The following is a 12,891-nucleotide window of genomic DNA, read 5'->3' as shown; positions in this document are numbered from 1 at the left end:
TAAACCTAACCAAAGAGGTAAAAGACCTGTACTCTGAAAACTATAAAACACTGATGAAAGAAATGGAAGAAGACACAAAGAAACAGAAAGACATTCCATGCTCATGGATTGGAAGAACAAAAAGTGTTAAAACATCTATACTACCCAAGGCAATCTACAGATTTAATGCAATCCCTATCAAAATACCAAGAGCATTTTTTTCACAGAACTAGAACAAACAATCCTAAAATTTGTATGGAATGACAAAGGACCTCGCATAGCCAAAGCAATCTTGAAAAAGAAAAGCAAAGCTGGAAGCATCACAATTCTGGACTTCAAGTTAATGGCAAATAATCAGAAAAGGATGGTACTGGAACAAAAATAGACATGTAGATCAATGGAATAGAATAGAAAATCCAGAAATAAACCCATAACTGTATGGTCAATTAGTTTGGACAAAGCAGGAAAGAATATCCGATAGGAAAAAGTCTCTTCAACAAATTGTGTTGGGAAAGCTGGACAGGAACCATGCAAAAGAATTAAACTGGACCACTTTCTTACACCATACACAAAAGTAAATTCAAAATAGATTAAAGACCTAAATGTGAGACCTGAAACCATAAAAATCCTAAAAGAAAACACAGCAGTAACTTCTTTGCATGAACCGTAGCAACTTTTTTTCTTTTTTACCTCTCCTGAGGTAAGGGAAACAAGGGAAAAATAAACTACTGGGACTGCATGAAAACAAAAAGTTTCTGCATAGAGAAGGGAACAATCAACATAACTAAAAGGCAACCTGCAGAATGGGAGAAGATATTTGTAAATGACATGTTTGATAAAGAATTAGTATTCAAATATATAAAGAACTTATGCAACTCAACACCAAAAAAACAAATAACCCAATAAAAAATGGGCAGATGATATGAATAGATATTTCTCCAAAGAACAAATCCAGATGGCCAACACATGAAAAGATGCTCATCATCACTTACCATCAGGGAAATGCAAATCAAAACTATAATGAGATACTACCTCACACCTGTCAGAATAGCTAAAATTAACAACACAAGAAACAACAGGTATTGGCAAGGATGTGGAGAAAGGGGAACCCTCTTGCACTGTTGGTGGGAATGCAAACTGATGCAGCCACTGTGGAAAAACAGTATGCAGGTTCCTCAAAAAGTTAGAAATAGAACTATCTTATGATCCAGCAATCCTACTACTGGATATTTACAGAAAGAATACAAAAACACTAATTCAAAGGTTTATACGCACCTCTATGCTCATAGCAGCATTATTTATAATCACCAAGATATAGAAGCAGCCCAAGGGTCCACTGATTGATGAATGGATAAAAACAAGTGTATAATTTATATATGTATAATGTATATATACACACACACACATATATATATAATGTAATATTATTCAGCCATAAAAACAAATGAAGTCTTGCTATTTGCAAGGATATGGGTGGAGCTAGAGAGTATAAGGCTAAGCAAAATAAGTCAGAGAAAGACAAATACCATATGATTTCACTGATATGGGGAACTTAAGAAACAAAACAAATAAACAAAAGGAAAAAAAGAGAAAGAGACAAATCAAGAAACAGACTCTACATTATAGAGAACAAACTGATGGTTACCAGAGGGGAGGTAGTTGGGGCGGATGGGTGAACTAGGTGATGAAGATTAAGAAATGCACTTGTTGTGATGAGCACTGGGTGATGTATGGAACTTTTGAATCACTATATTGTACACTGAAACTAATATAGTCCTGTATATTAACTAACTGGAATTAAAATAAAAACTTTTTTAAGATTAAAAAAAAGGCCTTAAGAATCCCCCACCTTCTGTGCACTATATCATGGGATAAGCTAGAGACCAACAGAAACTTCACTGAAACAGTTCCTCCTACAGTGGGTCAGAGTCTAAATTTTTTAATTGTGAAAATTGAGGTGCAGCAAGTCAGGTGGTGCTGACATTTCCAGCAGTAAGCATCCTGCTTCTTTGTAAATGCACTTAATAGGTAGGGAATTAAAAGAGAAGTGGATCTGTAGAACTTCCTTCAGCAGATGTTCATCAAATCCTTTCCAATATGAGGTATGAGGGACTCTAATGTTAACTTTTTAATTTGGCTAAATTGCTTCTCAGGGATTTATATTAATAACATTTTATGTGATGCGAAATGATGGAACACTGTCAGGATAAAATTTTATTTTGGACCAACGGTTTCCTGGTTTGATCTGTTTTCTTCTGCAGGAAAAGGTCTATATAGTCTACCCACCTGTATCCCTGTTCCAGGCTCTGTAATGTCATACACCTCTAAGGTTGCCTTAGATCCTTGACTAAAATTGCTTGATTTTTCTCTGGAACTTCTTTGAAGATGCTGTCTGATGTATGTATGTAATTTCTCTTTCCTGGTTATAATTCAAGAATCAGTGACTTCTGGTTTGTGTCTCAAAGAGTTAGGTTTTCCAAGGCACTTAGACAGGTCTTGGCCATTGACACTAGATTGGCATTACTACCAAAGGTCAGATTCTCTACCTGCCATCTTCTATCATTGTCTCCATGGGGGGTCTGATGCATCCAAGTATATTCTTCTACCATTGCCTCAGCTCAGGGCACACAGAGAACTTAGCTAATGCGTTTACTAGGATGAGACTATGTACAACTTTTCACCTCACACTTCGTACATAAGATGCTGAGGCCTGAAATAAACCAGAATGAGAATTCATTGGATAGAATGCTTGCTAAGGACATTGACAAATAAGGTTAGGATGAAAGGAGATCATCCATCATTATTAGGTCTTACTCAAAGTTAGGCATAGTAGGAGACACAAAAAAAAATAAGACTTAAATTGCTTCTGGAGAAAAAAAAAAAGCATTACAGTTCACATAAAAACATAACAACACAAGCAGAATTTGATGTTCTGAAAACTAAGGTCATTTTCTTACTACATGCCAAGGCCAACATGCCAAAAGCTCCCCATGCTGTTTACCCCAATCTCTTCTTCAGCCCAGAGACTTAGAGCCAAACTTGGTTCTTCAGTCCCCCTGCTCATACTAACAAATAGGAACTGAGGATTGTGGGTAACTAAATTTAACCTACTTTATGCCAGACACTATGCTAAGAATTATGGTAGGAATATGGACACATGGTCTCTGCACTCAAGAAATTCACAATCTAATGAAGTAAATCCCATTATTCTACTTAATAAAAACAAACTGAGACCCAGCCAAACTACAGTGTTTCTCTTGCATAATCCAAACATCATTTGCATCAATGTATCCTGAAATGCTTAATTAAAATGCATATCATCTGAAACTTCTGATTCAGAATGTGACAGATGAGACCTGGAAATCCATAATTTAACAAGTTGCCTGAGTTCCTCTTACACCTATTAAAATTGGAGAACCACTAATAAATGAACTCATGAGAATAAGCACCATAGAAAAGTCCCACGCAGTCCCTATTTTGATGAGAAGAGTGGGGGTTAGTGTAGAAAGTTCCACTATCAGTATCTGAGTCAGTTTCTGATGAGTCTACAGAAGAAAAGAAAGAATTTAGGGAAGGACACATATAGCACTGTAAGTCCTCCAAATGGCCTTGAAGAATTCAGGATATCTCATGCACTTGTGGAGCGAGAGTGACTGTCAGCTTGCCCAGCCACATTTCTAAAGGACACTAGACAGAAGGCAGGCTTCCCAGCACAGTGGACCCCACCCCCACCCCAGGTGCTTCCATACATGATGTTGCTGAGGCCTTTACTCTCTTCCTCTGATGTCACTGATCCATCTCGAGGATTGGCAGCCTACTAGTGAAAGAGCCCATGCCCTGGCACCTGTGGCTTGTACCTGGAGGACTTGTTGGACCTGCTCCCACGGCTGGCCCCAAGCAGCATTATGAGGCTTGGAGCAAATGTTGTTTTTACCTGTTTATCTTTCAGGGTCTTTTTACTCCTCTTTATGGCTGTTGTATTTTCTCTAATTAAAAAGGGAAGTAATTTGATAAATGATTTCACATAAGATGTTAGGGATTTGATGTTCTGACTTCTCTCAAGAACATTACATTTCAAGGAGGTTGACTTGAATAGCTATTAAGGCATTTTAACCCCTGAAATGTCAGGCTGGAGAGGAAATTTGGGGCTTCCCAGAAGAGGCCTTCCTCCCCACTCTGCTCTTCATGTCATGGCCACATAGGGTGGTTTAGGGAAGCGGTGGGAAAAGACAGAAACCCATCTCTGGCCATCTTTTGGTACCTTGAGGAAATATTCAAGATCTGGTATCGGTGTTTAAGCTTGACATCCAGCAAGGGCATTCGCTTTCAGTCTTTGCCATTGCCCCTCCCACTACCATTTTCATCCCCTAAAATAGTCATGTCCTTTCCTCATCAGCTCTTCTCAAAATCCCCCTGCCTTGTCTCCAGCTTCTAATCCCCAGAATGGTGTCTGGATAGACTTTGGGGTCAGAAGAGCTGGACTTGAATGTGCTCTACCGTTTGCTAGGTGGGGAGCCCAGGAGTTCTTCCCTCTACAGGGAAAGGTTATTGGAAGGGTTGGATGATGTGTTGGATGTGAAACTATAGCCTTGTAAACACACAAAGCCCAATAGATACAGTGCTGGACAAGAAACCGTTCTGCTTTAAGTTGCTGACTACATGATAGTGACAACTGGGCACAGAGACTGGAGCTGGGTGCACAAATGCCTCCTGGCAGCCACTGTAGAATGACCACAAAAGAGTTTGTCAGAGATGATGGTGATCGTGGACCCACTAGTGACTCTCTTGGGCAGTCTGGTGCACGAAGAGGTCAGCACTTAAAAATGGGAAGAAGAAAACAAAAAACATGGCTGGAGGAAACAGCAAGGCAAAAGACTGAGCAGGCAGAATCTACTGAAGAACAAGAAGGCGGGAACAGGGAGAACAAGCGAAGAGGGGCACAGCGGCCACCACAGAGAAACACTAGAGTAGAAGTCAGTCTATGCTGAGCAGGGAGGAGAACACTGGAGGATTCAAGCTACACCAAACCCTACACGGCCCAGTTCCTGAGCAACAGTCTGTGTGGTCTGGCATTCTGATACTTCTTCCCCCATTCAACTACCTTTTATTTTCCTTAATTCCCTGTGGATACTTAAAACAAACCCAGTCACTGCAAGAAACCCCAACAGACCACTTTCTTCCAGGCTAAAAGAGACAAGCACCCTGTTTTGTGCGGGTCTCAACCTATCAAGAGCCAGTGTTGTGGTTGGACTCACCCTTGTGCTTCTTATTATGATTGCAAGGTAGCCTTCAGCAACAGGCATCAGGAAACTTTGAAAAAATAAACGTTTATTACTTACAAGACCTGGAAATTACATCGCACATCTGGGGCCACACAGCAAGGTTGCCGGTAGAGAGAACAGGAAAAAGAGCACACAGGGGCCAGGAGTTCTGCTTTTATTGGGGTCAAGGTTGGGGACCTAGGGCTTTGCAGGTTCACTCTTTATTGGTGAATTTAAAGTATGGAAGAGAAAAAATAAGTGGCCCAAATGGTCAGTTAGGGAAATACACCAGGACCTTTAAAACAAAGGACCCTCAGTGCTGGGAAGGTGGCCTGGCTCTTTATCTAGTTGTGTGTCTGATAATGTGTTTATTCAAGATAGCATCTACGAAGTAGATGCTTCTTTGAAATGGATGTCTCAGAAATCAAAGCTTAAGTCAGACACTTGCATTACAGAAAAGAAATAAAACTGTCAGGGCTTACGCTATACTCCCAAATGATAAATTTCATTTGAGGTCATGATCCTCTTGTTTGGCCCAAAACTTTTGAACCATTTATTAATAGTTATTTTTTAAAAAAATCTACCAACACTTCCTGAAATTAAAAAAATATATATATACTGATTAAATAAATATGATCATAGCTAGATTTGAAAAAGTGATATTTGTGCAATTGAAAAGACACCAAGAAGATAATATCAATAAACTCTTTGACTTTCAGATCTGTCTGAGAAAGCTCCAGACCTGTCACTGTCTCAAAATAATGTACGTGAATACAGAAAGCAGAATATGCTAAGAGGGGAGTCCATGGACAGGCTTTAGGGAATCCATGAACTCCTGAGACTGTGAACAGTTAAAAGGTACATGCTTTGTTTTCATCCATGGATTTCATCTAAGTCTCAAAAACCCCTGACTTAGATATTCCTAAACATGTTCCTTCTGGGACCTCTCTGACTCCTGGGTATATTTTACTAATTTAATCTTTATTGGTCATACCGCAGCTTGAGTTTCAGTCCTAAATAATGATGCTCCTTTCCCATCCCAAACCCCCTTTTTCCTTTCTCTTTTCTGCTTCCCTCCTCCATCCATCTCTTTCCTTCTCCTTTTCTGGCTCCCTTCCCAGTTTACCTGTTTCTCCTACCTTTAGTTTTGCCCACCAGTGACTCCCATGTTTCTCATCTCTCAGAGCTGAATAGGCTGATACTTCCCCATTTAAAATATCCCACCTAAATCTCTGTCCTTCTCCTCCTCCCTCTGCATCCTTGTCGATCAAATCCCACCCCTCCCCTCCAGGAAGTGCCAGGAGTCACACAGTGTGAATCACTGTGAGATTAATAATGTCCTTTGTGTAGGAAGATGACATCACTAATCTCCCATCAGTGGGCTCTGTACTCTTGAGCAATTTTCTCTACAGTGGGAATGAGTGGGCATTGATTTTTCTCATGCCCCAGCTCAGTTACCCTAAGAACAATTTCAAGAGTTTTCTAGGCTGAGATTTGGGGTACAGAAGTGGATCCAGAATAGAAAAAAAAGCCAATTTACTATCTCTTAGGTTTTGATCCAGGGCAAGAAGAGTCTTAGGAGGCCCATGGCCAAAACCAGAAGCAGTCAGAACATTTCAACTGAAACTGATGTTGTTTATGGTTAGTCAGTTTTGATTATTCTTCTAAAATTGAAAAAAGATGAGATTGCTGGTATTAGAGTCCTTAACAATGAAATTGCCAGTTAGTGAGCATGGGTATGTTAGGACTGAATCTCCTTGTCTTTCCATTACACCGCACTACTGTGTGTGTTAGAGCTACAGTTCCTCTACTCTTAGATGTTTGATAACTTGAGCCCAATTGTGGCAAAGAGCCCAGTGGCAGCTTAGTGACTACTAGGTCCTCCTCTGACCCCACCTTTAAAGTCACTTTTCCTCATCAAATCTGAGACTCTCTCAGTCCCTGGAGATCTGGTGACTAACACCTATCTGTAGAGTTTTAGCTGTACATCTTCATAACATGCTACCTTATCCCTGGCACGGAAGAGGGATCCATATTTTGCTTGCCTTTATCTGCTCTAATTACTTTGATCAGCTGGTGCAGGAAGCAACTGGAGCTACTTACAAACGCTTCCTTTCTGTCGTGCTTGGAGAGTGATCTTTTCTTGGCTGGAGCCAGCTGTGCCATCCTTGTGCTCCAAGATCAAGTGAGGGCTAGTAAATATCATTCTGGTACTATGCTCCAGTTGCATTATGCATGTGTCCTCTTTCCCTACTGAGATTACGGGAAAGATATAATTGCACATTAGTGATGATGATGGTAGCTGGAACAACAATAATCATAATAGAAAGCATAATATTAGCTACTTATGACATGCCAGGCAATATGCTGTGTAATTGTTGAAATGGGATTCCAGAGGAATCACTTCTTCAGAGACCACACAATTAGCCACTACTTATTGTTCTCAAAATTCTCATAGGGGAAATTTGGGAAAAGAGAGAACACAGATCAGTTTCCTGGCTTTGAAGATTAAAGTGAACTCTCAATTAATTCTATAAACATTTGTTAGATGCCTACTACATCCTGGCCTTTCTGCTAAATGGTAAGATAATTTAGAGATGGATTTAAAAAAAAAACCCTTAAATCTATCTCAAGAGACAGACATGGGAGAAAAAAGACTTCCAAGATGAATTGGGGGAGGGCACATGATGCAAAGTGTAATGGGATCCCAGAAGAAAAATAGATTTAAATCTGACCTGGAGAATCTGGAGAGGATTCTTGCAGAGGCTGGCATCAAGTTGGTCCTAAAAGGTAAAGATTTCTGCACATGGAAAAGAAGAGGGAGGATTTTCCCATGTAGGGAATCCACCAAAATTATTAGTGATCACAACTACCATTGTTGGATATATACTATGTACCTAACACTATTCACATTACATTATATATGTTGATTTATTGAACCCTGATAACAATCTCAAGGGTAGGTATTCTTTTCTTTAGTTCACACATCAGAAAAGTGAGATTCTTAAAGTTAAGTAGTTTGGCTAGGTACTTAGGTGGCTAAGGAATCTCTGGCTGGCAGCCCCATGTTTTCCCACTACCCAACATACCCTCACATCACATTTGTGTTGTGTTTTATAGATGTGGATATCATCTTTGTATATGACCAGATTAATTAATCTATTAATTTTTGTTATTTGTTTAAATAATATTTTCTTCGTGGTCTGTAAAAAGACACAGAAACAAGAAGCAGTTCAGCCCTAGGCAAGGCATAATGATAAAATAATAATTTATCAGCATTATTATTATGTTTTCTAACACGTATTGAGCTTTCCTATCAGCCCGATACTGTTCTGAGTACTTTATGGATATGAATGTCAAACTCCTTTATGAAACAATTATTCCCAGCCTACAGAGATGAGGACATCAATACATATCTACATATCTAGGTTATAGGTTAACCTCCTCTCTCATTTACTTTGTGCAGTTTTTTTTTTGGGGGGGGTACATTTTCTCTGAAGGCTATTTTATTTAAATCATATACAAACTTTACTCCTCCCCCAGCTGCCTCCTTCCCTGACACCCCTCTTCCCTTTAACAAAAACTCCAAATTTGTCTATTTCTGAATCCAATCTATTAGTGTCCCTGGGCAAATTGATTCCATTATGATTCACACCAGCTGTGCTGACTAAGGATTCCAAGGGGTCCCTTAGTCCCCTCTAGGGTAAAGGGAAATGGCATGGACTGCATAGAAGGGCTGCCAGTCTGGCTTGGAACACATTTGGATGCTTAAAATACCAGTGAAGGCTGGCCTGGCAGATGAATGCTGACTGGCAGGAAGAACAGACATTTCAAAGAAAGGGCTGTTTCTCTTTAAGCCCCAGCTTTCATCTGGAATTCACCTGGGAGTTCGAAATAAATTCCTAAGAGCTTCAAGAGTTTTGTTTGCTGTAAGAAAAAATGAGAAAAGAAAGAGAGCTGGTGGTCCATCTTTTCCTCCCTGAACCTGAGCCCAGCTGGAGAAAACACACAACCAAGCTCACTAGTGTCACTTTCAATGGATAGCCACTAACTTCCCTGAGGTCCATGGTGGTGGCCTCCCATCCTATTACATATCTCTAGTTCATTCAATCTCCTTCTGTCCTGGACCAGATTTTCACACCATCTCCTCCCACCTTAAATCTCCAACTACTACTCTCATTCTTGGCTGATGGCATTGCTTCTTATTTCCTATAGAAATTAGAAACAATCAAAAAAGAACTTCCATATGCCCCCACCTACCAATCTACCAGGAGCTCCACCTATATGAGCTGTCATCTTCCATCACAATATATGAACTATCCATGGTCCTAGCTGAAGTCAACCCCCATACTTGTGCTCTAGGACCCATCTGCTCTGCTTTCTCAAAGATTTTGCTCCCTCCAATGTTTCATCTCTTTCCTACATAAAGAATGTTTCTACCTGCACACAAACATACTGTTGTTTATCTTATTTTAAACCCATCTCTCAACTCCACTTCTGCCTTCAGCTACTGTCCTATTTCTCTGCTCCCCTTTAATACAATAGTCATCATGAGTTGTCAGCATGCAACATCTTCCCTTCCACTTTTGGACTCACTCCAGTCAGCTTCCTTCACCGCATGGCTCTTGTCAAAACCCCACCCACAACACACGCGTGGTCAAATCCAGGGATTAATTCTCACACTTCATGTTGCCTGACTTAACAATAGCATTTGACCATGAGGATCATGATTTCCTTCCTGAAATATTTATTTTCTGGAACATCATTCTTAGTTCCTTATCTACTTCATTGGCTGCTCCTTCTCAGTCCTCTTTGTTGTTTCCTACTTGTATCTCTGCCATCCAAGTGTACACAGGTCCAGGACTTACCTTTCAGGCATCTTCACCATCTATATCCACTCCCTTGGCAATCTCATCCAGTCTCATAGACTTAAATACCACGTCTATGCTGATGATCCCCTGGTCTATACTCAAACTTAATCTGTTCTCTAAACACCAGCCTCATAAATACAATTTCCAGGTAATATTCCCCTGGATTTTTAATAAGTATTGCACATTTATCATGTTCCAAAATTAAACTCTTAATTTCCCATTCAATCCCCAAATCTGTTTATCTCATAGTCTTCCTCATCTCAGTAAATGGTAACTGCATTCTTCTAATTGCTTGGACCAAAACCTTAGAGTAATCCCTGACTCCTCTTCACTTATCCCTCATATCAACAAATCATGCCAATTCCTCTCTCAGTTTATAGTCAGAATCTGACCATGTCTTACCACTTTCACTGTTCCCACCTTGGTTCCATCCACCATCACCTCTTACCTGCATTATTATAAAACTATCTCACTAATCCCCTTTCTTCCATCCTTGTTAACATATAATCTCTTCTCTATCAGCAGAGTGATTTTCTAAAATGTAAATCAGATTATGTCACTCCTCTGCTCTAAAATCTCCATGCTTCTCATATCATTCAGAGTAAAATCCAAAGTCCTTACCATCAGCAGTGGGGTAGCAGGATGGTGTGAGTTTTTTTTCTGTGTGATGGCCCAACATGAAAGAATAGCATTCACCTGTATTGTCTCATTTGTTCAGGTCAAAACCTTGGGATCACCCTTGACTCCTGCCCTTCTCTCAAATTCAACCCCCATTCCATCTGCAAATCCTGTCAATTCTGCCTTTAAAACGTCCCCAGAATCTGATCATTTTTTACCATCTACATTGCTACCATAGTAGTTCAAGCCACCATTATAATTCATAAATAATATTTTCATAGCATTCTAATTGATCTTCCTGACAACACTTGCACCTTTCAGAGTGATAAAGCACAAGTTGCATCATGTCACTCCTCTGTTCACCGCCAACCTCAGAGAAAAGTCCAAGCTCTTTACTATAGATCAAGTGGCCTATAGATTTGGTGATAGAGAACCATCATAAAAGTAGTTTCAAGGAAGTAGTGGGAACATAAAGCTTAGGAGTTAAAGAGTTAATCAGAAATGATAACAGCAGTTTAAACAACTGCTTCAAAAAAGGATAATAGGTACAGGTGGCTTAGGATTGAGTGGGAACTTTTCCATAAGATAGAAGAGGTGTGAGCATACTTCCACATTTAGAATAGTTACTGGAAAGGGTGAGGTTGATGATACAGTAGAGAGAGATCATATGTGGCCCCAGAGGAAGCAGAAGGAATGAGAACTTGGAGGCTCAGTTGAAAAAGACTGCTTCAGACAGGAAATAAGGCACACATTCTAATGAGGCAGAAAAGGAAGAGAGGATTGGTGTGATGCAGACATGCTTGTAAGTGGTAGGGTTAAAAGTAAAAAATAATAAAGAGATCCATGTGATTGGAAAGTTTCACCAATACTGATCATGCTCATTGGGTAAGCTAATATATTTTAAAATCAATGTCAAATTCATAGCAAACAGATACTATTACATTAAAAGTGAATCTAATTATGGATGGATTTTCTTTTTCAAAAAAAAGATTCTCAATGTTATAGCTCTGAAGCACATATACTAATTTGATGTCAGGTCTCTATTACAATGAGGAATATCAATGTTTTTATAATGGTGCTTTGCAGAAGCCCAAGGGCTCAAAAATGGGTTCCAGTGAGTTAATTTTATTAAAAAGAGTAATGTGTTTTGTTTCCATTGACATTTTAAAAGATCAATCAGTAAAATAATTATTTCAAGTTTCTTCATCACAAAATGGAAGCTTAAGTGGTATTAAAAGAGATTATAAGGCAGTCAGTGGAATTCACATGAGCATGCTGATGCTAGTCAGCTAGTTCATCACTCAGCTGAGCAAAATTAGCTACTGTGGAGGTTTTCACTGGTATATAGATTCACATTTGTCTATTCTTAGTCACATATTATTTGATTTATACACATAATTATTGTATATCCATAATTAACCATCATGAGGACAGGTCACTTAAGTCATGTTACTGCTGAAAGCTGAAAGCATATATAGCAAGTTACTAGGAGGATAAGGAATTATGTTTGTGAGTTTCCCCAAGATGCTTTTCACCAGATACATGTAATGAATTTGATCAAAATACTCTTGTAGACAGTATGGTACTGGCACAAAAACAGACACATAGATCAATGGAACAGAATAGAGAGCCCAGAAATGGACCCTCAACTCTATGGTCAACTGTATTTGACAGAGCAGGAAAGAATGTCCAATGGAAAAAAGACAGTCTCTTCAACAAATGGTGTTGGGAAAATTGGACAGCCACATGCAGAAGAATGAAGCTGGACCATTTCCTTACACCACACACAAAAATAGACTCAAAATGGATGAAAGACCTCAATGTGAGACAGGAATCCATCAAAATCATTGAAGAGAACACAGGCAGCAACCTTTTCAACCTCAGCCACAGCAACTTTTTCCTAGAAACATCGCCAAAGGCAGGGGAAGCAAGGGCAAAAATGAACTATTGGGACTTCATCAAGATAAAAAGCTTTTGCACAGCAAAGGAAACAGTCAACAAAACCAAAAGACAACCAACAGAATGGGAGAAGATATTTGCAAACGACATATCAGATAAAGGGCTAGTATCCAAAATCTATAAAGACCTTATCAAACTCAACACCCAAAGAACAAAGAATCCAATCAAGAAATGGGCAGAAGACATGAACAGACATTTCTGTA

At 39.4% G+C, this 12,891-nt stretch overlaps 1 long non-coding RNA gene across 2 annotated transcripts in view; it reads right to left on the bottom strand.

The window, feature by feature from the left end:
- Positions 1 to 4,893: 4,893 nt before the first annotated feature.
- LOC145722277 (uncharacterized) overlaps positions 4,894 to 12,891 on the bottom strand; it is a 17,663-nt gene continuing 9,665 nt past the window's right edge. The window contains exons 2-4 of one of the 2 annotated variants that reach the window (XR_014146419.1): positions 7,976 to 8,040; positions 7,344 to 7,493; positions 4,894 to 5,289 (exon numbers count right to left, since the gene is read on the bottom strand). This is a non-coding gene — a long non-coding RNA (uncharacterized LOC145722277). Of the gene's footprint in view, positions 5,290 to 7,343; positions 7,494 to 7,975; positions 12,877 to 12,891 lie in introns of those variants that run through there. The other variant, XR_014146418.1, reaches the window with a different exon arrangement.

This window comes from Leptonychotes weddellii, chromosome 6 (assembly GCF_054177405.1).
Source record: "Leptonychotes weddellii isolate Sample4059 chromosome 6, ASM5417740v2, whole genome shotgun sequence".
Taxonomy (NCBI): domain Eukaryota; kingdom Metazoa; phylum Chordata; class Mammalia; order Carnivora; family Phocidae; genus Leptonychotes; species Leptonychotes weddellii.
The sequence above is the reverse complement of the archived record's forward strand: the minus strand, read 5'-3'. Positions and strand labels throughout refer to the sequence as shown.